This window comes from Photinus pyralis, unplaced genomic scaffold (assembly GCF_008802855.1).
Source record: "Photinus pyralis isolate 1611_PpyrPB1 unplaced genomic scaffold, Ppyr1.3 Ppyr1.4_LG6, whole genome shotgun sequence".
NCBI lineage: Eukaryota > Metazoa > Arthropoda > Insecta > Coleoptera > Lampyridae > Photinus > Photinus pyralis.
Window position 1 is genome coordinate 697,660 of NW_022170663.1, and position 23,348 is coordinate 721,007.

The 23,348-nt window shown below is 34.6% G+C and overlaps 1 pseudogene; it reads left to right on the forward strand.

Moving 5' to 3' along the window:
* The first annotated feature begins 7,990 nt into the window (after positions 1 to 7,990).
* LOC116174448 overlaps positions 7,991 to 23,348 on the forward strand; it is a 76,802-nt pseudogene continuing 61,444 nt past the window's right edge.

Here is a 23,348-nt window from a genome sequence, read left to right on the forward strand (position 1 = left end):
GAGAATATGCAGATTTACAAAAGCACTTAAAAAGCAGCACCACCAAGTAGTGTAATAAAATATCATTATACAAAAGTACATTATTTTACTGCCCACCCAATCTTTACGGAAGGCTACCAAAAAAAAACAAAACAAAATTAAAATTAAAAATTACTCTAGCAGGCTCCCGTTGCACCATCAAGCATACGACAAAAGTCATATTTGCACGTGTAAAAAAAAGATAGTTTTCCAGTTCGTTTAAATATTAATCCACTCTTGGCGCTCGGGGATCAAACGTTCAAACTCACTGGAAAACTAGCACGTTTACTTATTGCTTGTAGAATAATTTACGTTTACTATATGATTAGCCCAAAGTACCAGTCAAAGTGTAATAAAACTGTTTAATATTTTTCTGATCTGGCCCCTAAGACACTCCTGCCTGACAACAGTATCATGACCTGTGTAATAGTTAAATTAAATTCTTCATAGTGATGTAATGTGCCAGTTGATGTTTCTAGTTTAGATAAAATTCGGAACACAAACTACCTGTAAATTGGAATACGTTAAACTAAACAACAATGTGAAACTACGAACTCGTGTAAAATGTAAACAATGTCAAATTGAACAAAAGTCCGTTGAAAGTTTTAATTACCTAAACCTAAACCACTAAAGTTAAAAATGACAAAATTACATCATCGTATAGCTATTTGATAAATTGAATACAAGATTTGTTTGGTGTATACTAAGGGTTACTGTTAGTGTATGACGATTGATGTCCATTTCAGTATCGTAAAGTAATATAGAAATACAACAGTGCGATCTAATTGGAATGACCGACGCATCTGCTGAAAGCGCATCGATATAATTGCTGAGGTAGGTATGATTAAAAGTTTGAAAGCAATTATGGTTAGATTAAAAAGTTTGGGATTAATTAATACATTACTGTTTAAACTTCCTTTTTACTGACAGCTAATATTTTACAATTTTGTTTAGGTTAAAACCCTCCTGCCTATAAATCACTTTATCATTAAATTTCTCATTCTCTCTGGAATCTCTGGAAAATGCCTTACCGAAAAATTGTGTACACTATTTAGTTAACTCTAAATGGAAAATACTTTAATTTAATAATGGTATAGTCTCATTCAAATTCAATATTTCGTAGCATTTTGAATTACTTAAATGTTTTTTTTTCAAACACTGTTCCAGAGAACGTCTACAAATGATTGTCGTCAACAAATTATGGGAGTTAATTCGAAGCTGGTGAACATTCAATGGAATCCATGGAAAGTAAAATTGAAGCAGGACAGCAAGAAATATTCAAGATGAAGTACAGAGTGTCCAAAATGAGATGAATGAAAGCAGAAGGGATCAGTGTTTTTCCAAGTTCCATGATGGAAACAAAATGAGTCACACTTTACTCAGCAAAATGCAGTAACGTCGATTAGTAAACAAGACTAACCGCGGATTAAATAATATTACTCCAAATAGTTACATTTTGCAATAGAAAGTCAATTCCAATTAACACGATTAGGGACGTTTAACCCCAGTTACACTACAAAACCATCAATGGAAAAACACCATTTACTTATTGAATCTTCTTTAAATTAATCATTAAGTTTAATAAATTAAAGGGAAAAAGATTGTCTGTCAATGCAAGTGATTTACCTTCACATGCCCTCTAGAAAATGTAACGTGCAACTACGGTAGGTAATAGCTTTAAAATTGTTCCTAAGGTCCACTACATACTCTTCTTTCCTGTTCATTAACCAGCTCCTTTTACGACGTAATCATTTTAGGTTCAATATTTTTATATCGAGATGCTTCTGACGTCCGAAATCCCAACCATAACTCCACTTCCATTTCTTACCGATACATACGACCAGAGTTGCGTAGTACTGCAGCATTTTTCAATATAAATTTTGTACAGATTGAATAAGGGAAAATGGAATGTAATGTTCTTGTGGGAAGCAATATATTATCCACCAATGCAATGCAAAAATATCGGTAGGTACATCCGAAAGGGCTCAATGTGACAACAAGAAACAAGAGAATAATAATTCCGGCCACTTTTCCGTGAATACATCCCCTAATCCGTGCGCGAAAACTGCTACTCTAATTACCAGACTTACTCGAGATAATTGCATTGAATTTTCATGTGTGAATTTTGCGCGGTTTCTGTATTTATTATGAAAGGAAATTCGGAGATTTGAAATAGCCGGCCATATAAGGAACGTTTATGGAGCGTTAAGAGTAGGACATTACGCTCGAGCACGAAGCGCTTCTGACTGAAGCAATCCTATTATTGCATCAAGAAAGGAACTCCAAACACAATCCTGTGCCTAAGTGACCCCATTAACGGAACTAACGCGAAAACAGGGAATTCGTAACTCTATGGCAGATACTTAATTTAATTTCACCTTAATTGTACAACTTTATTGTTTGAATTATTTACTTTAAACAACCTTGTTATATGAAGCACTTGAATTATTAAATTTTCGAGGGACTTAAACGAGTTTGTGATCATACTGCATGGAAATTAAAATTTCAATTGTTAGCGTGTACACTTTTATCATGAACGAACACAAAATCGATTAGTGCTAGCTTGTTGCTACAAAGCGTAATATAGTTGCTATTAACTTTGTCTTATGGCTTATGAAACCAAATTGTGATAATAATTTTATAACTGCGAGGTTTACTGATGCGATAGTGTGTGCCATACATAAATGTACACTTAGAAGATGCAAACCTACCCTTCTTAAGCGTAAAATAGACTTTTTTTTTTAAATGAGAACCAATCTTACTTGAAGAAAACAAATCTGAACACCCCCATCGCCGCCTTCTCCATTTAAGCCTAGCACTGCTGAAATTCTGAACTGGTAAACATATAAAAAAAGTCTTCTAAGTGTATTACAAACCCTCCTTTAGATAACCTGGGGAGTTTTCTGAAAACTAAGTCAAATGTTGTGTGAGTCAATTAAGGAGTTCCACAGGGCTCAGTTCTTGGAACAATCCTATTTCTCATCTTCATTAATGACTTGCCAAAGTGTGACCCTGAATGTAATCATATTGTCTTTGCTGATGATACAACTTTGGTAAAGGATTACACTAACAGAAAAATCGAGAATGACGTCTTATCGACGAAGCCTAAACAATGGTTTATCTCAAATAAAATAAATTGACGATTAATGTTTAGTTAATTAACTTTAAAAAAGAACGTGGAACATAATTGAATCAATCTATTACTTTGCTGGGTATAACTCTAGATTCAAAGAACGTTGGCAGCTTATTGTAAATCTTTAAGTTAATACCGTGCTGGGTTCTAGGTCGCCTATGATAGGGAATGATCTTGGTATCTAGTATAATAACTATGGAAGTTTGAGTTTAACTGAAAGGGGCGAAGATTAGTATGAACATACAAGGAACATGCATGTGCGACCAACAAAATTATCATGCCGAAGACCCAATCTCTTCAACTTCTATGAATCTACCTATTTCGTAAATTACTGCCATGGAAACGCACGCGAAGCAAGTTACTGGCCAAGTCATTTTAACAAAAAGACTTATGGCCTAAGTTCACTTGTTGGTCATTTCCGTCAATTGATGAAACATCCTATATACGTACGATTTAAATCGGCTGTACTCTAAATTTCAATTCACTTGAATTAAACAATGATTTCATAGCATATGCAAGCAAAATTTCGGCAGTGTAGCCTACCGATAGAGTAGTAGCCGCTTTTTTTAATGCTGTGCAACTTCTTTACTGATGCAATGCACATTTTTCATTTGCTCACATTGTAAGTTGTGAAAAACAGACACATTTAGTAATATGGGTTATCATAAATCAGTGTATGGAAACTGGATCGCATTAAAACTTGTACATCTTTCTAAATTGTTAATTAACATTCTGTATTAACTACATTTTCCCCTAAAGTAAGTATTTATTATTTTCTGTGCTCCGGGTAAATCAAACACCTATACATAATTAAACGCAAAAAAGACACGGTACATTAGGTTTATTAAATTAATAAGTTATACTGCTATACATTGCATTACATTGAGGGTCTCCACTTTCCCTCGCGCGTTCAAGTTGAAGGGCAAACCTACCGAATGCGATGTTTTGTTACCATTGTACACGCAGTTGGTTCACCCTAAATTATTGTCCCCTCGCTATCTATAACTTTATACCGTAACATGCATGTGCTGTTTCCAACAAAATGTTAACTCCAACAATCAGTCGCTTTACTTCTGTTTGCCCTATGAATATTTTATAAGTTTTATGCAATTATGGTGATTGAGGTAACTTTGGTAGGAAACCGGTGATGAATTTCGAAGGCAATGTTATTATTACTTTGTCCAACGCGAAGTTGTGTAATACATTTCGAAGTTTAATAATGCAACGAAGATCTATTTCTCTTTGCAACTTTTTGTACCCTTTTCGCTTGGAGGGCAAGCTGCCTTTACAATTTTTGTTTTGTGTTATTATTAAGGTTAAGTCTGCCGTTCTTTCGAAAGGAAACATTTTACTGTAAAACCGATTAGAAATAATCGGAGTACATAGGTATTTCTTAACGATACAAAGCACACTACAGAATGGGAAATAGTTGTTTGCTAGGATTACGCAGTAAAAAGTACCAATTAAATTTCCGTTATATTTCGTAAGGTTTTATGTTTTTAAATGATTGATGTGTTATGTTAGGTTAAAGGAATCCGTCGCAATGTCACTTCGCAATGGTCCTTACAGTATGTTATTAATTAAAACAAATCTTTCATCCACTTTTTTTAAAGGTGGTCGTATTACAAGCAACATTGTTTAGATGTAAATTTCATTAAAATTCATCGACGTGCTCTGTATAGCCGTCACAATATCGAACTTCGTTGATATTAAATGTGAACCCCATGGGTTTGGTGATGCATCAGCATACGCGTATTATACAGCATGTATCTATTCCTCTCAAGTTTTTCGTAAGCTTTACTATAAGTATTATCTAATTAATAGACGCAATGTATACCAAAACATATAAATTCGGGACCAAAATTTAAACTCAAAAAAACCTCTGCCAGGAACAGTAAAGACGGTTCTTTTAAAACTTTCTTTAATAAGAGAGATTAACAAAATGCCTTTTTAAGGCAGAACAAATTATTTATTTCTTTCACGGGTTTCTTCTTATTCGCGACAATATTGGACTAAAATAAAGAAAAAATCGCTCCTCCACCCCTTGGTCCCGTGAACGAGTTTCAATCTTGTCCCACGAGCTAACCCTACTAGAAGTGATCTAAGTCAAATAAAGGCTTGGTGATCGAAAAAGTCAAATGCTTCTTTAAAAAATTGATCGCCAGACAAGTGTGGTGTTCAAGAAAAGAATTCACCACCTGAATAAATTGAAGTTAAAATAGAATCTCTTCTTTAGGATTCTTCATTTTCCGATATTGGACTATCTTCTCTTCAGATAAGGTATAAACTCATGCACTGAACACTGACAGTCTTGGTACCAAATCATTGAAATATTCAACGTATTTACTTTGTTGTACATCACCTAAAACGTATAATTTTCAAACATCGAGAGTTTCTAAGTTCATTTATGAAACATAGAAATGTCATATTAACTATAATCCACTTATATGAAATATTCAAACGTAAAACTTCTCTACTTTTACAGCTTATATTATTTACACTCGAATTCCATTACTGGATGTGAAGTAGTAATTGGTATAAAAAATAAAAGAAATTATTCCCTCTTTTATTTTACATTACATATTCAACTTGGAATACATTTAAACCAAAATTGTCTGAAATATACCATTTCGAAGTAATTTGAATTCCACAAGAGTTTCAATGTCTAATCTGCAAATTCACAAAAGAACGTCTTAAGTTTTAAACAGAAATTAGCATATCAAAATACTACTTTAAAGAATCAGTGGACTGCGAACGTTCAGACAACTTGAACACCGATTAGACACTTCTATCGTCTTTTTTTCGACATGCCTTCATTTAAATTTCAGCAATCCATCTAACTAAATTGAGCCTTGTTTCGGCGAGGAGGAGGAAGCGATGTACGCAATTTCCGGCGATATCGGCGACGTAGTTAGATTTGCATCGATGGCTTTAGTATACTTTGTGAATAACTCTCTCGTCTGCTTCAAGTTTTGCTTCTGAAACGTTTATTTCACTCGGGCGTTCAACTCTAAAAACAAAGTAATGGCCGATAATGAACAGGCGTAGCTTTTAATTTTGCAGTGAAGAGGGTATCCACTGCTACGACAGCGGCACGGTATTACCCCAGAGAAATGGAACCAAAACTTAACACAATGTAGGATTAAATGAGGACTCAAAGACGGTTTTACAACTTAGAAGCACATACAAACAACTAAAAATTCACAAGTCTCTTTCGTTTAAAATTAAAGATGACACCGAAAGTGCAGATGGGGAATACTGCAATCCTGCTAAAAGAATTGTTCAATATTCTAATAGGGTTGAATTTTGGATAATCTAGGACTTGAAGTTAAATTAAGCTTCCACTTTTTTGCAAAAATTATTGCCAGAAACAAAATATAGTGGCTTTCCCTGTATAGCAAAATTGTTTTTAATTAATAAACGCTTTCTTTAGTATTTTTTTAAATTTACTTTTTCACTTTTTTAAAGATTGGAAGGGGGGGGGGGGGGATATGCCCTTAAGGTTAAAAAGTTGTTAAAGAAAGCGCATAAGCTGCGTAATTTCGTTTAAAGTTATGGGAATGGCAAGCACCACACCCCCGGTATTTACCATTATTCAAAGTCGTCAGGAAACCTGGTGCAATTTTGTAACAAATACGCTGACCAGTGATGAGTTTTATTTAATTTTAGTTGGAGTTGTACTTTTTCTGTAAAATTGTTGAATAATTTAGTAAGTTTTAATTATTTTTTTTTGTAATTTAATACGTAGAAGTTAAAAAACCGTTGGGTAAAGGTATTATTGCGTCTATACGAGAATTTATTTAACAAAAGAATTCCAAAATAATTCCATAACAATTTCGTAAACTCCAAGAGGTTGTACACTAGAATTCCGCAGCTCCTCAAATTTAAGAAGTTCTTTCAGAATATCGACATCACAAAACTTAAGCGAGTCGGTCCCAAACTATCTATTTCATTCTTAGACTTCTACCGACTGTTTCGAGCCCTTAGCTCTTAGACAGATCAACCAAAATACAAGTATTCGCAAAATTTTACTGCGCTTTTCGTTTTCAAGCCCATAGAGCTATCTAGTTCGGACGAATCCTCAAAGCTATTTCACCTACTAGAGCCTTAATTTACCTCCGAATTCCAACGGACAAAGGAATGTAGGTACCAACAGAAGTGAACCGAGTCAAGGTTTCCCTGGGAGGAAAGAAGGTGCCAGAAGCATCTTCCAAGAGCTAGGAGCAAAACAGCTTTTTTTTGGTTTTGGAGATTGAGTGTGAATGTAAGCGAAGAATAGGTTCGTACAATACAAGAAAAAAAGACTAAGAATTGTCGTGATAACATTAATTATTTATTCGCCTTTCCTGTAGCATTGATCTTTAATAAATACTTTCGTACAGTGAAAGTGTGCAGTTATCGAAAAAGTCCAATACGTAGCTTACAAAGAGGGTATCGCAATCTCAAAAGTGGAAGCCACTCCCGTCAGTCAGATAATAAGTCCTACGTAATTGAAAAAGTCTCGACTTTTCCAACTAAAAATATCCAACTTTCATGTGAAAACGTGGAAATATCAAAGCGAAATTTTGAACTTTAGGAGCGCATAAAACTCAGACATCTAAATTAGCGTTTATGATTGTCATCTGCAATGTCGGATCCATTCACCCTAGCCGGAGTATGACCACGGTTACACCTTCGAAACGTTATTAAATTCCATTTCAATAAAGCAAAGCGCAACAGCTTTTGTATCTAGCGCAGGATCAGAGCGAGGCGTCGCGACGCTAAGTCGAATTTGGTAGCAGCACACTGTTGTTTAAAATCGATGTTAGTTATACGTTAAATTCAGTTGACGTCGTACTCTCGGCGAGTGTGTTACGTTTATCGTACGTTATTAATTGAGACGTCGTCGTGCGATGACATGTCCCATGATCTAAACTAACCTCTATCAAGCGAACAAGCTCATTAACCGTGCGCGGCTCGTCAAAATAACATTCCGGATAAAGGTAAGCGTAGCAAAATTTACACACTCGTAGATGACACTTTTTATTACGGCAGTGAGGAAAAATGTGCAAAGCTGAATTAGGCAGCACCCATTACCTTCGTATTTACGAGCTTTATGAGTTAAGGGCATCCTCTCACAGTCCCTGACACCGTGTTATAAAAGGAAATCCGAACAAAGAAAGTAACGGAATGCTTGATTTAGGATTACAATTAAATGATTTCCCTGGTTACCGTCAAGGAAGCGCTTCTTTCGTTCCGCCCACCTGGGATAGAATGATTTCGAAAACTTAAATCTTTTTCTTAATCTTATATGCAAACACGACAGTTGGAAACTTATTAAGTTACCTCAGCTCCTATGATCATACCGACGTTTTCCACGTTCATCAAACCCCTTTAAAAACCGCATTCTGGAAGCAAGTGCCAATATGGTCCGCTCCCCCATTTGGTCAAGTTGCGTTCGGTTCTGTTAATAAACCGAAAGTAATTAAACGATAATTAACCATCCTTTAAGGATAAATTGATGAAAAGTTTCCTTTCGAATTCCGTATAAAATTGAACATCAAACGATATCGACTCGCATAGGGGGTATAATATCAAAATCCAATTACGTATCTTGTATCACCAACGCAAGACAACTTAAATTAAAACACGAATTGGTTGTCTTTTTCTAAGGTCAATCATACCTTTCAAGTCTGAAAACGGTGGAAATAATTGAATGGTTTGTTAAAACGCTTCCGTGCTCTTATGACAATCAATTTTCTAGGGTGCGTTGTCAATGTGTCAAATTATCGTTAACCTTTTGAGTTTCTGTCGTTTGTGATAATTGACTCCCTATTTTCGGGAACCTTTTGCTCTATTTCTCCCGTATTGTTACAAACAAGACGTCTAATTTTGTGTGTATATTAATATCGTTTCGCTTTCTGTGGTCTTTCCTTTCGTAGCGAGTTGATTTGTTATTATTTTCTCGCAATTTTGATGGTTGTTAACTAAATTCTCTTGAAGCAGAAAGGACATTTCAAACGTGTAAACTTAATAAAGCGTTATATTGTTAAATCATTACTTCTTATACTCGCCTTTGTAATTTGTTACGCGATCTAAAGTAATTAACGAAAGATATACTTTATTAAGGTACCTTATAAATTTGATTAATTCTACGCTAGATACTTAGATTAAAATTAAAAATTCCTTTAGTTCTAATTGACAGTCATTATAGTGTCACTACCACAATTTAAACGTTCCAAATTTAAAAATTTTCCTTGAAATTACGATGATTATCTCCGGCTTTCTTTTCAAAAGTTCTCCAAGACATTCATGGTACACATTTTTTTTCATTATTTAAACATGATAAATTCATATGGCACTGACAAAGAAATGTACGAAAACTTGCCAATACTGCTACGGGTAAAAGTTTTTCCTTTAGGAACATCGAAATTGTGCCCCTGTACTTCCACTAAAGTTCATATAATAATCCTGAAATTGAAATTTCCAAATTACAAAAAATGTTGTAAAAATATATTATTTATGGTATCCAATATGTATATTTGCATCTAATCTAATGTTATCTATCCAATCTCGTAGTGATTGATGCGTTGAAAGAAGATGCATTTATTCAATTTGTCTTCGAAAACGCAGATTTCAACGTAAATACTATTGATGGCCTCAACGCGTTCCATTCAATGGGGGGGAATGGTGCCTATAACTCCAAGAAGTCTATAGTATCTGAACCTGTGAAACATGAAGAAAGTGAAGAATGAAATGAAGGCACTAACTATTATTATTATTGAGGATTTGTAAACGATTTGTCCAACTGGATACGACATTCAACCATCTATTTGGCTGTATGGAAAATCAGCCCACTTCGTAAATGCAACGCCGAGTCATCTCGGTACAGTACTTACTTCACCCCTAGACGCTAGTCAAAAATGTAAGGAATTCAATCAGAAAACATACTTTGTGACATTTGATTTTGATCAACCTCTTTATATTAAAGCAAAGAAAATTATTCGCCGTGGAAAGATCGGATTGGAATGTTGGAGTAATTATGGCTGGAAGTGGCCTTAAAGAACTCTGATGATGCTAAAGCAATCATGGAAAATCTAGTAACACACTTAGACCAAGCAGTTATACTATAAGCTTGCGAATCTAAAAAAATGTTAGCAGGTAGAGGACACTTTGAAAAGAAATGGACCCACTACAGAACCATGGATACAGTAGATGAGCATTAACTAAATACTGCATTGAAGCAGAGGGAATGGCAAAATTTATTATGTTTGTACACAGTGTTCAGTTTTCTGTGTACTCAAGCATAGACAAAAGAACCATTTTTTTGCATTTGTTATTGTGATCTTTGTATAAGCGTGTTGATAGTCTCTGATGTCAGTAAGTAAAAAGTTTGAGTCATCGGCGTAGATTATCTTTTTTGTTCGGGGGCAACATGTGAATAATAAAGAGAACAGGGCCTAATATGGATCCCTGAGCCACTCCAATATCTAGTTCCGCGGATCGAGAAAGTTAACCGTTGACAAGAAGAAAGTCTTTTATTATGTATTCAACAATGTTACTCGTGCAGGGCACGATCGATAAAGCGTAAGTTTTCTAGGTGAGCATTTGGGCATAGGAGTCATGGAACGATCATGAGCCCCTTAAACGCAGTTAGCTATTTCATAGATAGTAGAACGTTGCAACCAGGAATCAAAGTTCGGATGAAGACTCTCATACCTACAAAATTAAAAGTCGGCGAAAATTATAATTGGTTGTAATGAGATTTCAATGCCCAGTTGTAATTTGACTTACTTGATCTAAACCTCTCGATATAATACATTTTCGTTGCTCTGCTGACGGTTGTGAACCCTTTCAGGGAAATGGCCTGGTTTAAACAACGTGCCAAAACGGCGTAGCTGAAATGTACTAGACCGTAAGAAAATAAAAGACAACATAAACGAGCACAAACGTAGTACAAATAGGCAATGTAATCATATAAAAGAAAATTTTACCTAACCCGCTGTAGTTAGAAGGATTTCTCGAATCTTGATATGTTTTCATAAAGAAAAACACACGGACAACAGTGTATTTTTATTTAGTTTCGACTAAAATGTATTCAAATTTTACTAAAAAGATATTATCGAACTATTCCGTCCATTGGTCGGTTTGTTTCAATAGATATCGTAAAAGGTAAGTCGCTTTCTGGTCATTTTACTGTTGATTTTCTCCCACATCTCCAAGATTAAAAAATTAGTTACAACGACGGTACCTATATATATAGGCTTAAACTATTGCAAACACGATGACATATCCCACTTAAACTTTGAAACACTTCTCCGAGAAGGGAATGTGCATCATTCTTCAACTTGGATGAGTTTAAGTTGTCGTATTTTTCTTTCTAGAAAGATAACTCGCGCTAACTTCCAATCGTCCCTTCTTTCTTTTTGTAATCTTGGTAAAACCACCGCCGTGATGGATTATACACGTTTTACCTACTTACTTTTTATCGGTATTGATCTTTGATACCCAAACGTCCTTGGTGTATTTGAGGCTTTTGGAATAATGTAGCGGTTCATTATTTATCTTTTCTTTGCAAACACGAAGCGATCGCTTACTCAATATAGAAGTAGGGCCAATTCATGTCATGATTTTAAATATCGGCCGTGGCTTCATTTGAATTTCATTATGTGGAAAATAAGGCAATTTCGAGCTAAAGCCAAAAATCAACATTTATTATACGGACGACGATACAGAAAATTTATATCTGTACGAAAGTGATTTATAATAGGGAAATTTTGTATAAGTTTTAATTAAGGAAATCGTATAAATTACGGGAGTATCAAAGCGAAGTTTAAGTTGTTTGCCGATTTAATAACTCTGCATTACGTTTCCTCCCCAAATATTATTTTTCACCCTTTTAATAAGGCTGGCCCTTTTCGTTGTAAAATTACTGATCTAAATCCTTTGCAAATGAGCATCTTTGATCTTATTAAAAATATAAAAAAGAACTACATTTTAAAATTACTCCTCGCACAGGTTCGCTCAATTTAAAAATATCATCGAAATTTAATTTCGGCGTTTAATAAAATTTTTAAACAAAATCTTATATTACATAAAGAACTTCTTTTTTTTTGAAAACTCGTTAGAAGGACGCTCGCAATTTACTCGACGACCCTAAAACTCCAATATATTTTTTCCTGCTGATTGCAATGTATCAATAGGCCTTACTATTCAATGTGTTCTCGAAGTGTATAAATTACGCTGTTTGTAATTCCGATCACGTCTGCGGCATAATGCGGAAACGAAATGGTCACAAGTTTTATTAACTATTTTTCAGGAAGTTTTTATTATTGAAAACCCGTACCGGTTGCGGTAATGCATTAAGCTGCTGGAACAGTTTTCAGTTGATTAACTCGACACATAAAGAACGTGGTTGAATTACTGAAATATTCCATCAGTCGGGGCGCAAATTAAAATTGCTGTTTTTATAAGGGACAATATCCCATATGGCACTTAGCGGACACCTGTCAGTGTTAAAATCATAAACCCTGCGGGTAATACATTAAAATTGAGGTTCCTTACTTGGTTAGTAATAAATTTGATTACACCGTAAGCACGTGTAGGTACTTACAATAATTATAATGTAAAATCATTAAAGCGGAGTAATAGTTTCAACAAATAGATTTGCATATATTTAGTGTGAAGTTAGCAATAAATATTTAACAATCGATATGTAAAAATGGGCAAACTATACAATGAGTTCCCAAACTACTTGGCAAGGTACGTGATCGATCAAGAATTGAAAATTAAGAAATAGGGAATTAGAAGATAAAAGTCGTAGACATACTTGGAAAAAAAACGACAAGCACCTCCGAACAATGAGCAACTCGTTCGGCAAATTAGAGAAGAGATTTGAGGAGTAAACCGTCAAAAAGGGAAGATGGAAAATAAATAAAATAAACTGGAGAATCAAAGTCGAAGGAGTGGCAAAGCAAATAAAAACATCACGAAAATTGACCGTTTAATTTTTACTAACCATTTACACACAAATTTTTCTCAGTTGGAGAGACCTACTTCCATGCGACTGGCGGGCTGTTTAGTGACTGCTATTGATTTGCGTCAGTGCATACTTATGGATTATTTCAATAAAAATGCAAAATAGTATTACGTGCAATACCTAAGCTATAAAAGTGGCACCCAAAAGTAATAGCAATATCGGAGCAAGTTACTTATCGAATTATTTTCTACATTTAAAAAAATAACACGTAAATTGCGACAAAGTACTTAATCAATGTCAGAACGGTTGCTCTAAATACAGAAAATTAATTGTAAAAACAAATAAATTACGTATTTCACCGTCCTCTCCCTCATTTTGAAGGAAGTAAGGCTGCGTGTGAGTTTGTCCCCCAATGTTAACACTAACCATACGTTTACTATTGATCTATTTATACGCACCAACTATGCTCATTATCGTTCAGTAACCTGGACACGTTTTGTAGTTTATGAGTAAAATAAACCCTCAATGATCGTACAGTATAGTATAAACGTAAATGAACCTCTGTGAAAATAGAAAACCACGGCCTCTAAACATTCTGAACATACCCGAATGGCCATAGGCGTGCGGAATTGCACAAATAAACGTATTCCATATTTCCACACGAATATTTAATTTGAGATTTAATTATTGTAAAAATAATGAAAAAAGCGAACCACAATTTGCATTAACTAATGTATTTTGGAAAACTCAACCCCTCAAAGATGAGGAAAATATCACTTTTGAGGATCTCAAGGATACTTCACTAAACTAAACTCTTTTCGCTATTGACTTGCAATTAGGTTTACGGAGTGAAATTATCAATTAGCATTAAAAAATTGTTACCAAATGCGTGCATCAGAAGAGCACATTTACACTTAGCTAGAAAATTGCTTACCCCAACGCGAAACAACAGGAAAACAAACAACAGTGGGAAATTTTTAGCGCATTTTTTAAGAATTAAAAAAATGAGGAACTAGTTTTATCCATTATCCATTTATTTACAAAAATGACTGTTTGCGTAGTAAAAAGACTTAAAAGGACCTGCACTTACCCCAATTCCGCAAAGCAGTGGCGTTTTGTAATTGTTGATAATAGGCTGTAGCAAGTAATCTTTTATTCTCGTATCTATTTTTTAGAATTTGATAAGCTGTGTCATAATTAATTTCAACTAACGGCAAACCTTTAATAATATTATGAGCTTCGTCGCATACTGAAGTTATCAAATGATGAAATTTTTCGATTTTAGAGATGCCGTCATTGTTATGCACCAATGAATTAAATAAGTCTATAAAAGCTGGCCATTCCTTGATATCACCAGAAAACTTTGGGATCTGAATTTTTGGTAATTTTTATAGTGTTTTCGCGTTAGAATTTTCTATGAGATTTATTAATTATAACACATAACGCCTTTATTTTATAAAATAATATCTGTGTCTGAACGAATTTTGTCATGTTCCGGAAAATCCTCATCTTTAACTAACCCTATGATATAATTGTGATGTTCTTGAAATTCCTTATAAATGGTATCTACTTGAAGTGCTCTCGCCAAGAAGATAGCTTTTCTTGATTCATCTAACTCCCCTTCGCCTTCCCCTAAAGTTTCTTTTAATCTAGAAATCGCGGTATTTCGTAAAAGAATAGATCTGTTAAATTTAGCTGCTACTGGGTTCTTTTATTGAAACATAGTAAATTTAAGCAAGCTGAAAAATATCGAAACCGAATTTTTATCGTTATACGGAACTACAATGCGACCAAGTACATATAGAGCGCAGACACAGACACGCCAAAATTGTATGGCTGTAATTGATAACGACACAACCTTGTCGTTGCGAACAAAATTATTGAATGTGTTTATTTATCTATTGCTTGAGCTAATAACGTAATTGCGTAGTTAAGCAATTAATAAGGATTAATGCGTGTAACGTGTATAATTTATGTGGTGGCAATATGAAATTACCGTAACCAAACTACTATCAAAATAAAAATCAATTATGATGAGTTGAAATGGTAATTAAAAGGATTTAAATCCGGGACGAAGGACCATCAATGTTTGCGTAGTAAAAGGACCTGCACTTACCCCAATTCCCAAATAACCAGTATTTATTGGCACCAACTTTTCTGCTCTAGCGCGCGCGCTGCACTGCCTTCTTTCCGGCACTGCCCCTCTCCTCGTACGAGATTGAGATAGGATATGCGGGATTCATAAATTAAATTTGAATTCAAAAAAAGGTGATATGATTCCGGACTTAACAATGACAAAAATTTAGATCAAATTCTAGCGGAGTGCACGTGCCATTTTAATTTCACTTTGAACTTGCGGGCAGCATGAAGAGGGAGCTACTACATATTGTCTATTCTTTCGGCTGAGCAGATATGCAAAGTTTCCAATTTTCCTTCAATTCCTGATTTAATGAAAGTACTGTGGAAAAACAGTGTCAATAACTATTACAAACAACTTAACAAATAATCTGTAGGTAAATAATCCTCGATAAAGATGTTAGACGGTAACCAGCTGGATTTTCTGTGCGCTTTTACTGAATTCTGTATAAACCGCCAAACCTTGCTTTCCTATCTTTCAAAGGGTATAGCAGTAACTATAATCCAGCCTTTCATCTAATTTTAGTTTTGTATATTTACGTTTTATAAGGTTTCGTTAATTTGTGGATCAATTTATTCGAGTGTGAAACACAAATTAAATGGGAAGCTACAATATTTGGGAAAATCATGAGGAGGATGTTACATTACTTCTATGTTATTTGTTTAATAATTTTCAACTACTTTGACAAAACGTCTGAATGCATATTTTTCATTCATTTAAAGCACTTTTTCGGAAAGTAATTAAAGGGTTTAACGTAGTATTACCTAGGATTTTTCATAAATTACATTACCTTCTTTGGTCTAGCAGGGACCGTATGTTTTACGAACTCCTCTGGGAGTCTAATGCTTGACAACACTTTAAATAGCATCAACAAACCTATGGCAATCTGGAGGTTTCCAATTATCAATTTGTTGTTCACAATTATGAATCATTAATTTTGTCGAAATTTCCAGCCAGCTTTTAGTGCATTTTTGCTGGTTGGATGACTGACAGCAAATGCGGGCAGCTTTTACGCTGCAAAAAAAAATAACTCATATCGCAACGACCGGAAATAACACTTTACTATGGAATTACTTTCAGCTCTTTAAATCTAGTCTTTTAATACGTGATAAAATAAAATTGGCCAAACAAATAAAATACAAGGTGATTATTTGAACAAAATTAACACTAATAATTTTATTTATTTTATTTATTGGGATAATAATGATAAAATTAATTCACTCAATGTCTTCCGAATTAAATGTATGGTACTTAAAAATGATAGTATTTTTGTTGATGATTAATCAAAGGTTTGAAGGCGACTTGGCCTTTTTTAAACGCAACAAACCGCGAAGTTCATTTTATAAAAAATGTTTGCCGAGACATGTTTATAGACCTTTCTTACGAATGCAGTCAATTAATTCGTCCTTTGAAATGTAAGCAAAGAATACTGTCTTCCATAGTCTGAGTGGAAAACATAAACAGTAAATGTCAAGGGGTTGTGTGTATGGGAATTCCAAACGCTTTATCGGGCTGAATGAATTTTCAAAAGAAATGCAAGGGACATATCGATTGGCATTTTACGAGGACATCGCTGGCGTAAAACGTTCAGCTAACATAACCGCCCTCGGTGTAGATCCCCAATCTTAAAAATTTTAAATGGGAATATAAGTCGATTGATACACCAGCAGAAGCACTTTCGAACCCTTTCGATGGCGGCCATCCGTTTTCTAAATGTTTACGATACTTTACAATACATATAAATTCAAAGCCCCGCAAGAGAGGCATTAGGGTTTATCGCTTAGCTTAAAAGAACTAGGCAATCACTTACGTGATTATAAAGACAACGCAAGATAACCGTGGATTAATAGAACGCTTTGGGATAGGCGCGCACGTTGCTGGTTTTTACAAAATGGGAAATAAATAAGATTCATGATACCATAACATTGCGTAGATCAAAGATAAGCACTAAAACTAATTTCGGCTGAAAATATTCCCATAGACTTTTATAAGCGTAAGGTAAATTTATGCGGCATATGGGAACGTATAACAGTGAGCCACTAAGATTTTAAGCTATTCCAATATCAGGAGACAAGAGTAGAAAGTTTCATAAGACAGCGAGATTTCATGTTGTGATTACGTCGCACAATTTAGCGAAAAATCTCTTCGCCGATATGTAAATATTGCCTCCAATTCTCTATCGAAAAAAAAATGGGGACGCTAAAATGTTACCCGAAATTTATATATTTCGAAGTCATTTTTATGAGTTTTTTTTTTCGTTCAACAGAGCTACCTTGCATATCGTGGTTTACTTAACGGGAGTTTTTGCATAATCAAACATTCAATTTCAAGTTTTCCCTGGATTTATTCCTGCAAAACTGTCTTCCATATATGAATGTTTTTAAATCAAAAGTTTAGCTTTTGCTTTCTCCTACATTTATATAAACCACGTTGAATTTTGTTCTTCGACAACCAATTTTCTCTCTCGTAGTCCCGGCACTTTTCTGGACTGAAAACAATAGTTCAGACACGCGTGTTACTTAAGTTATTTTGACCTACTGCTGAATGGTTCAGAAAACGTTTTAAATACAACAACAATTTTAAATACTCTTAAAGACACGACAACTGGCGACCTTTTAATGAGTTACGGGACGTGTGATCGAAAATAATATGATTTTATGAGGCGTACGTGATTGAAACGCAAGCATTGTGAAAAACGCACAGAAAACATGAAATAAAAAAGCATTGTATTATGTTATGAACTTGATTTCAATTCATGTTTCGCGTCCCATTTGAAATAAGAATGGTAGATGTCTGTAAAATACACAATCATCTGTTTCACTTTATCTACCCTTGCAGTTAAAGGGCCTATACTCATTCAAACCTATTAAAATGTCAATTTAACATCTGTTATAAAATAAACACAATTGCCGTCTATATTTAAACAACACGTTTCTCCAAACAAACACATACTTCAGATATTTGTAGAATAACAAAGTCGATCGATACTAAAGTCTGTGCCCTAAAGCAATCTTCGCAACAATTTACATTTTTAATTACCTACAATCATATCCACTACGAAAGCATAGAAAGTCCACCTTTTATCGTCAGATCGCACCAAATTCTTTACTAATTTCAGGTTACAGTTGCGTGTTTTCTTTTTCTCCCCTTCTGTTTTTTCGCACGTGTATATACGCGTAACGTATAATTTTGACGGGCAGGTTTTCAAGTACGAGAACTTGTTGCTAAATTAAATTTACGAAAATAGGTTAGGGAAATGTCAGTCAAATTTGGAATGTACGCGATTTGAGCACAAAAATGGCGCTTTCTATTTATCCACCCGAATTCGTCTAAATGGGAGGCGAGATTTTCTTATTAAAATCGTACCGATTTCTTTTATGAAAATTGTGATGAAGTTAACGTTTTGTTGAGGAAGATGACAATGGGATACGAGGCGCGTTGTAATGTTAAGGAAGCCGCGTAATGAAAATGAAATAAGAGAAAATACGAAGAATGAGAAACTTTAGTAGGGCGTGCACACAACACACATATACGAATAAACAAAAAATGTTTCTATTGATTTTAAATTTATACCTTGATCTCATCCCCCTCTGTTTGCTTTGAACCTTGTCAAGGGCATATTTTCAATCGTATCGAAGTTTTTCTTGAAACAGCCGAAATTGTCAATTTTAGTTTTACGTTATAACAAATCTCAGCAGGAACACAGCTAGCTGCATGGAGTTAGCCGGCGTTTATAGTTATAATTATGGTGTCTTCAGGCGTTTTTTCAATTTTTATTGCAAGTATTTTCACTTGATAAGTTTAGGTTAAGCTAATTTTAATTATCCATTTTAGAAACATTATGAAATAATCCCCAATTTTTCTCTTTCGGTCGAATCCTCCCTTCAGGGCTCTAGGCCCTTAACTTGTCTAGGACTCTTTCCCATTCAGAGTTTTTGTACCTTTTAAATTTTATGGAATTCGACCATGTACCATTTTCGGTCGATCTTTATGTTGTAAGTTTCCTCGCTACAGGTGAACTCAAATTTTTTAAAGCATTAGATTCTAGGGGCTGATGATGGCATTTGCCGAAACATGTATCCATTGATATTTATATCTTTGTATAATAAATGAAATTTATGGGGAAGGTTTTGTGATCTTTGTTCCCGATAATCATGTTTTACATTGGCAGAAGTGGGTGTTTGGGGTTGGGATTTGAATTTAGACCCAATAGATTTCTGGAATTGGTTTTCTTGAAAGTAAATTGAGTTCAAAGTATTGGTCAACTTCAGTCACTTAAACATGAACAATAGGTAATCTGCAAAACAGAACTGAGAAAGTGACTTCCATTTGTAACCTACATAATGCAGGTAAGCATAAAAAATAAAAGGAAAAGTGGCATAACGCAGAGCAGAAAATTATAGCCCAGCGCAGGGGTAATAAAATTCCACATTCGTGTGAAAGGGCAAAAGAGTGGTACAAAATGTTGATACAAGAAAGACCTAATTATCGAGGCCTTTTTGTAACAACCTCCAGTAAGAGAATTTGCATAAATAAACAATTAGATCAACCGTAATTGTTCTTAATCCGCTTATAAAGTTACCCATTAATTTTTAAACCCGGTAATCCAGCACGATTGCATTTAAAACTTCCGCTAAAGACTATTAAATCTTATGTGAAATGCCGACTAATTGAATCAGGCAATTAGTGAGTCGATTTGATCCGCTTTCATAGTTGTGATATGCTTCTTGACCAGAAAAAAAATAGGGGATGCATTCCATTATAGTGTTAGCGTGACTGACACCGAAGTTGTTCGAAAAAGTGAATATTTCTGATCAATAATGCAAACTGTTCAAATGTTGCGGAACCTAATAGATTTTTAAGTGGTGATTTTAACTTTCCGACGTAGAGGGGATTTACGACTTTACCAATTATCGGCGAGCTAAAAGTGGAAGCGCTATATGGATTTTCGCAATGAAAAGATTTCGAATGTTTCAGGTCAACGCTGACGGTTCAAGTTTTCGAAGGTGCCATTAAAAACGTGCGAGTAGACGTAAAACGGACGCGTTTAACTATTTATAAAATACTGAGGGGTTTTACGTATATAGCGGTCGCTCTTTGAAGGAAAAGGGCGTTTAAAGGAAGGATAAATGAAAAGTATTTTCGCATGTATTATTGTAGATCCCTAGACTTCATGTAATGAAATCGTAATTCAAAAGTCCCGTCGCGCTTATTAAGGAAAAGTTTTCAAACTTTTAATTATGAGTTCTTTACAATGAGGGCATTTTCGTGCAGATTGTTTTGTGACAGCTACTGGTACTGCATTAACTCGCAACTTGCCGTTTTGTATATGTGCCACATCTAAACCGCAAATTTCAACTTCGTTAATTGGAAAATGACCTTTTGAAATAAATTCAATTACCCTCATTATCAGTTCGAAAAATTCATCTTTACGAAGAAATAATAATTACGTGAATACTAAGTGCAAACAATTGCGTGTACCTCATTGTCTGCAGTTGAGACAATCAATTTTAAAGAGCCGAGCTGCAAATAAGTGTTTCTAAACCAAACCATTATTTGTTGGTCATTACGGACCGACGGAATTTTAGACAAATTCTAATCCTTTAAACAATGAGATGTGCAGGATGTCCCAGTTTCCATATCCCGAAAGGAAAAACTTTTCCATCCCTATAGGAGTATTCCCCAAATGTTTTCACATTCCCTTTCGAATACTACCTAGCTTCCTGGTTGCAGGTACATACTGTTTTACATTCATCTCACTAGTCCGAATTCGAAAACTCCATCAAGAAGATGAATTGAAAGAATTCGAAGAAACGGAAAGGTTTTGGGAATTAAAATTATTCAAACATTGCAAAAATGCTGAAGAATATGATGAAATTGACGATACGAAGTAATTTGAAAAAATTGATGAATTCGAAGAATCTAAATAGAGGTTGTACAATATGATCAATTGGAAAAATGTTGCGGAGGTGGGAAAATTCGAAGAACTTATGGAATTAAGTATTATAGATCTGCATAATCCGGAACATCCAAAGAGCAAATCTAAGAGAAACGGAGTAATCTGAACATCATTATCATTTTGAAGAATTTAAGAAAAACTTTGTGCAGAAGTTGATCATCTTGAAAAATAAACGAGTAATAGAATTGGAACAATTGCAACGTAATGATCGTTTATGAATCCTCGTAACTAGTAAGTAAACCTGTAACATTGGGGAGGTTAAGAATAATGTTTACACGATCAATAATGATTAATAACTCATTTGTAGGGAACTTGTGTTATTATAAGTTCGGAAATTTACTTCTTCTCTTAATATTGGCATGCCATTTATTAAATATTTGTGAAGTAAACTATTAGATTTGGCTTTTTCCGATTAAATTCCTTTTGAAAAGCTTTCTAATATGCTCAGAACAACATTTTTTCTTGTTCAAAAAAATCCTCTATTCTCAGGCTTCAAGACAGAAATTAGATTTTCTATACAAAACTCAGTCATAAAAGAGCACTAAATATAATTATTATAAAAGACATGTTGGTGATCTTATGGCCATCTTTAGACGCAATACTTATTTTAAACATCCCAATAATGTTTCGCCACTGAAACTGTCGCAATAACAACCATTAGGTACTAAAATTGTAACATAGTGCAGTTAAAAACTGCTGTCAGAATGCCTGGTCGTGGTTACTTCTATACACCTTCGAAAACAAAAAGTTCGCAAACATCACTATAATTGCTTTCATTTAACAAAGCAAGTGAAATTTAAAACTTGAAGTTGTCGAATACAATCGAAAGAAAGCGGAAAAACTTCGTTTAATGACCGTATTTCATTAACAAGACTAGTTTCAAACTTTAGCAAATTAAATATTGACTTAATTAAGTCAATTTCCTTGTCGTCATCCAACTTGAGTAAGATTGTTTTTGTTTTAGTTCTGTTTTACGGATCTATACTGCCTAGCCAAGTTTGTGTGTTGGTAAGAAGTTATGCAGTTGTCCAGTTCCCTATAACTTTTGTTCTATTTGTTTGCAATTTCCTTCATAATGAACAGTATTGTTTTATGAAAGCACAGATTGGTAGTTAATCTGTGATAAAAGTAATTTTATTGTACCTAATTTTCAATTGCCCTTTTGAGCAGTTTTTGGGTGAAAATCTAAGTGTGACTAAACTGCCTGAAAAATATTAAACCAAAGTTGGTAACGATATTTGATCCGATCGGCTCCAAATCACCCATAAATCAGATTTGTGTATTTCTGATATATAAAGAGAAATCTGTAAATTCTCTGTTGATGACAATCATTACTGTCGATTCGCCTCTAAAAATCAAACTTCTCCGTCCCTCTACTGCGATTTAAGTTAGAAAAATGGAATGGTTGCAATAATTGCTCTAAACAATGCAGTCATTATGTCCAACCTTAATTGGGCATATTTAAAACAAGCTCATCAATTTTAAATGAAAACTCTGCAAATAATTAAGACTATCACTATCTCACAGTGAAGCCAATATAACAAACACGTGTGTTATATGCAGTTACTGTCCTCCAGGAACAAAAAAATTAAAGGAATCCGACGACTCCGATGCAACAACCATCCCAAGAAAATGATCTCGCTGCTTTTTCAGGTAATACTCTACTCTTTCAACATTATTTTTTGGACCTGAAATAACTTCCAGTCAATTTGGCTGTCAATAAGGTGATCCAGTAGAACCCATGTCTTTTTCACTCTCGATTCATTCCATTATATTTATAAAACACTAGTTTCGGAACTTGACGCTTGGTATTTCGCAAAAACGATTTCCTTGGTCTCATCAGAGAATCGGAAGCCTGTTTTCTTAGTACGACTTCAATTAGACTTGGAATTTTGCATCAAAGCTGTTGAAGACTTTAAATTTCTGCCTTTAATATGGAGAGTTGGATAAAACTCTTACGGGGAGGAGGGAGAGGGGGTGGTGGATTTTCTCGGCGATGTCATTTATTGCTACGAGAAACAGCGTCGAATCTTGAAGTGTTCCCGAAGCTGAGGATTTTTGAGCTGATCTGTATCAATTAATGATGGTTTGAAAGGTTCTATTATTTAGGAAGTTTTCAATAAAGGCACAAGTCTGCCTTGTA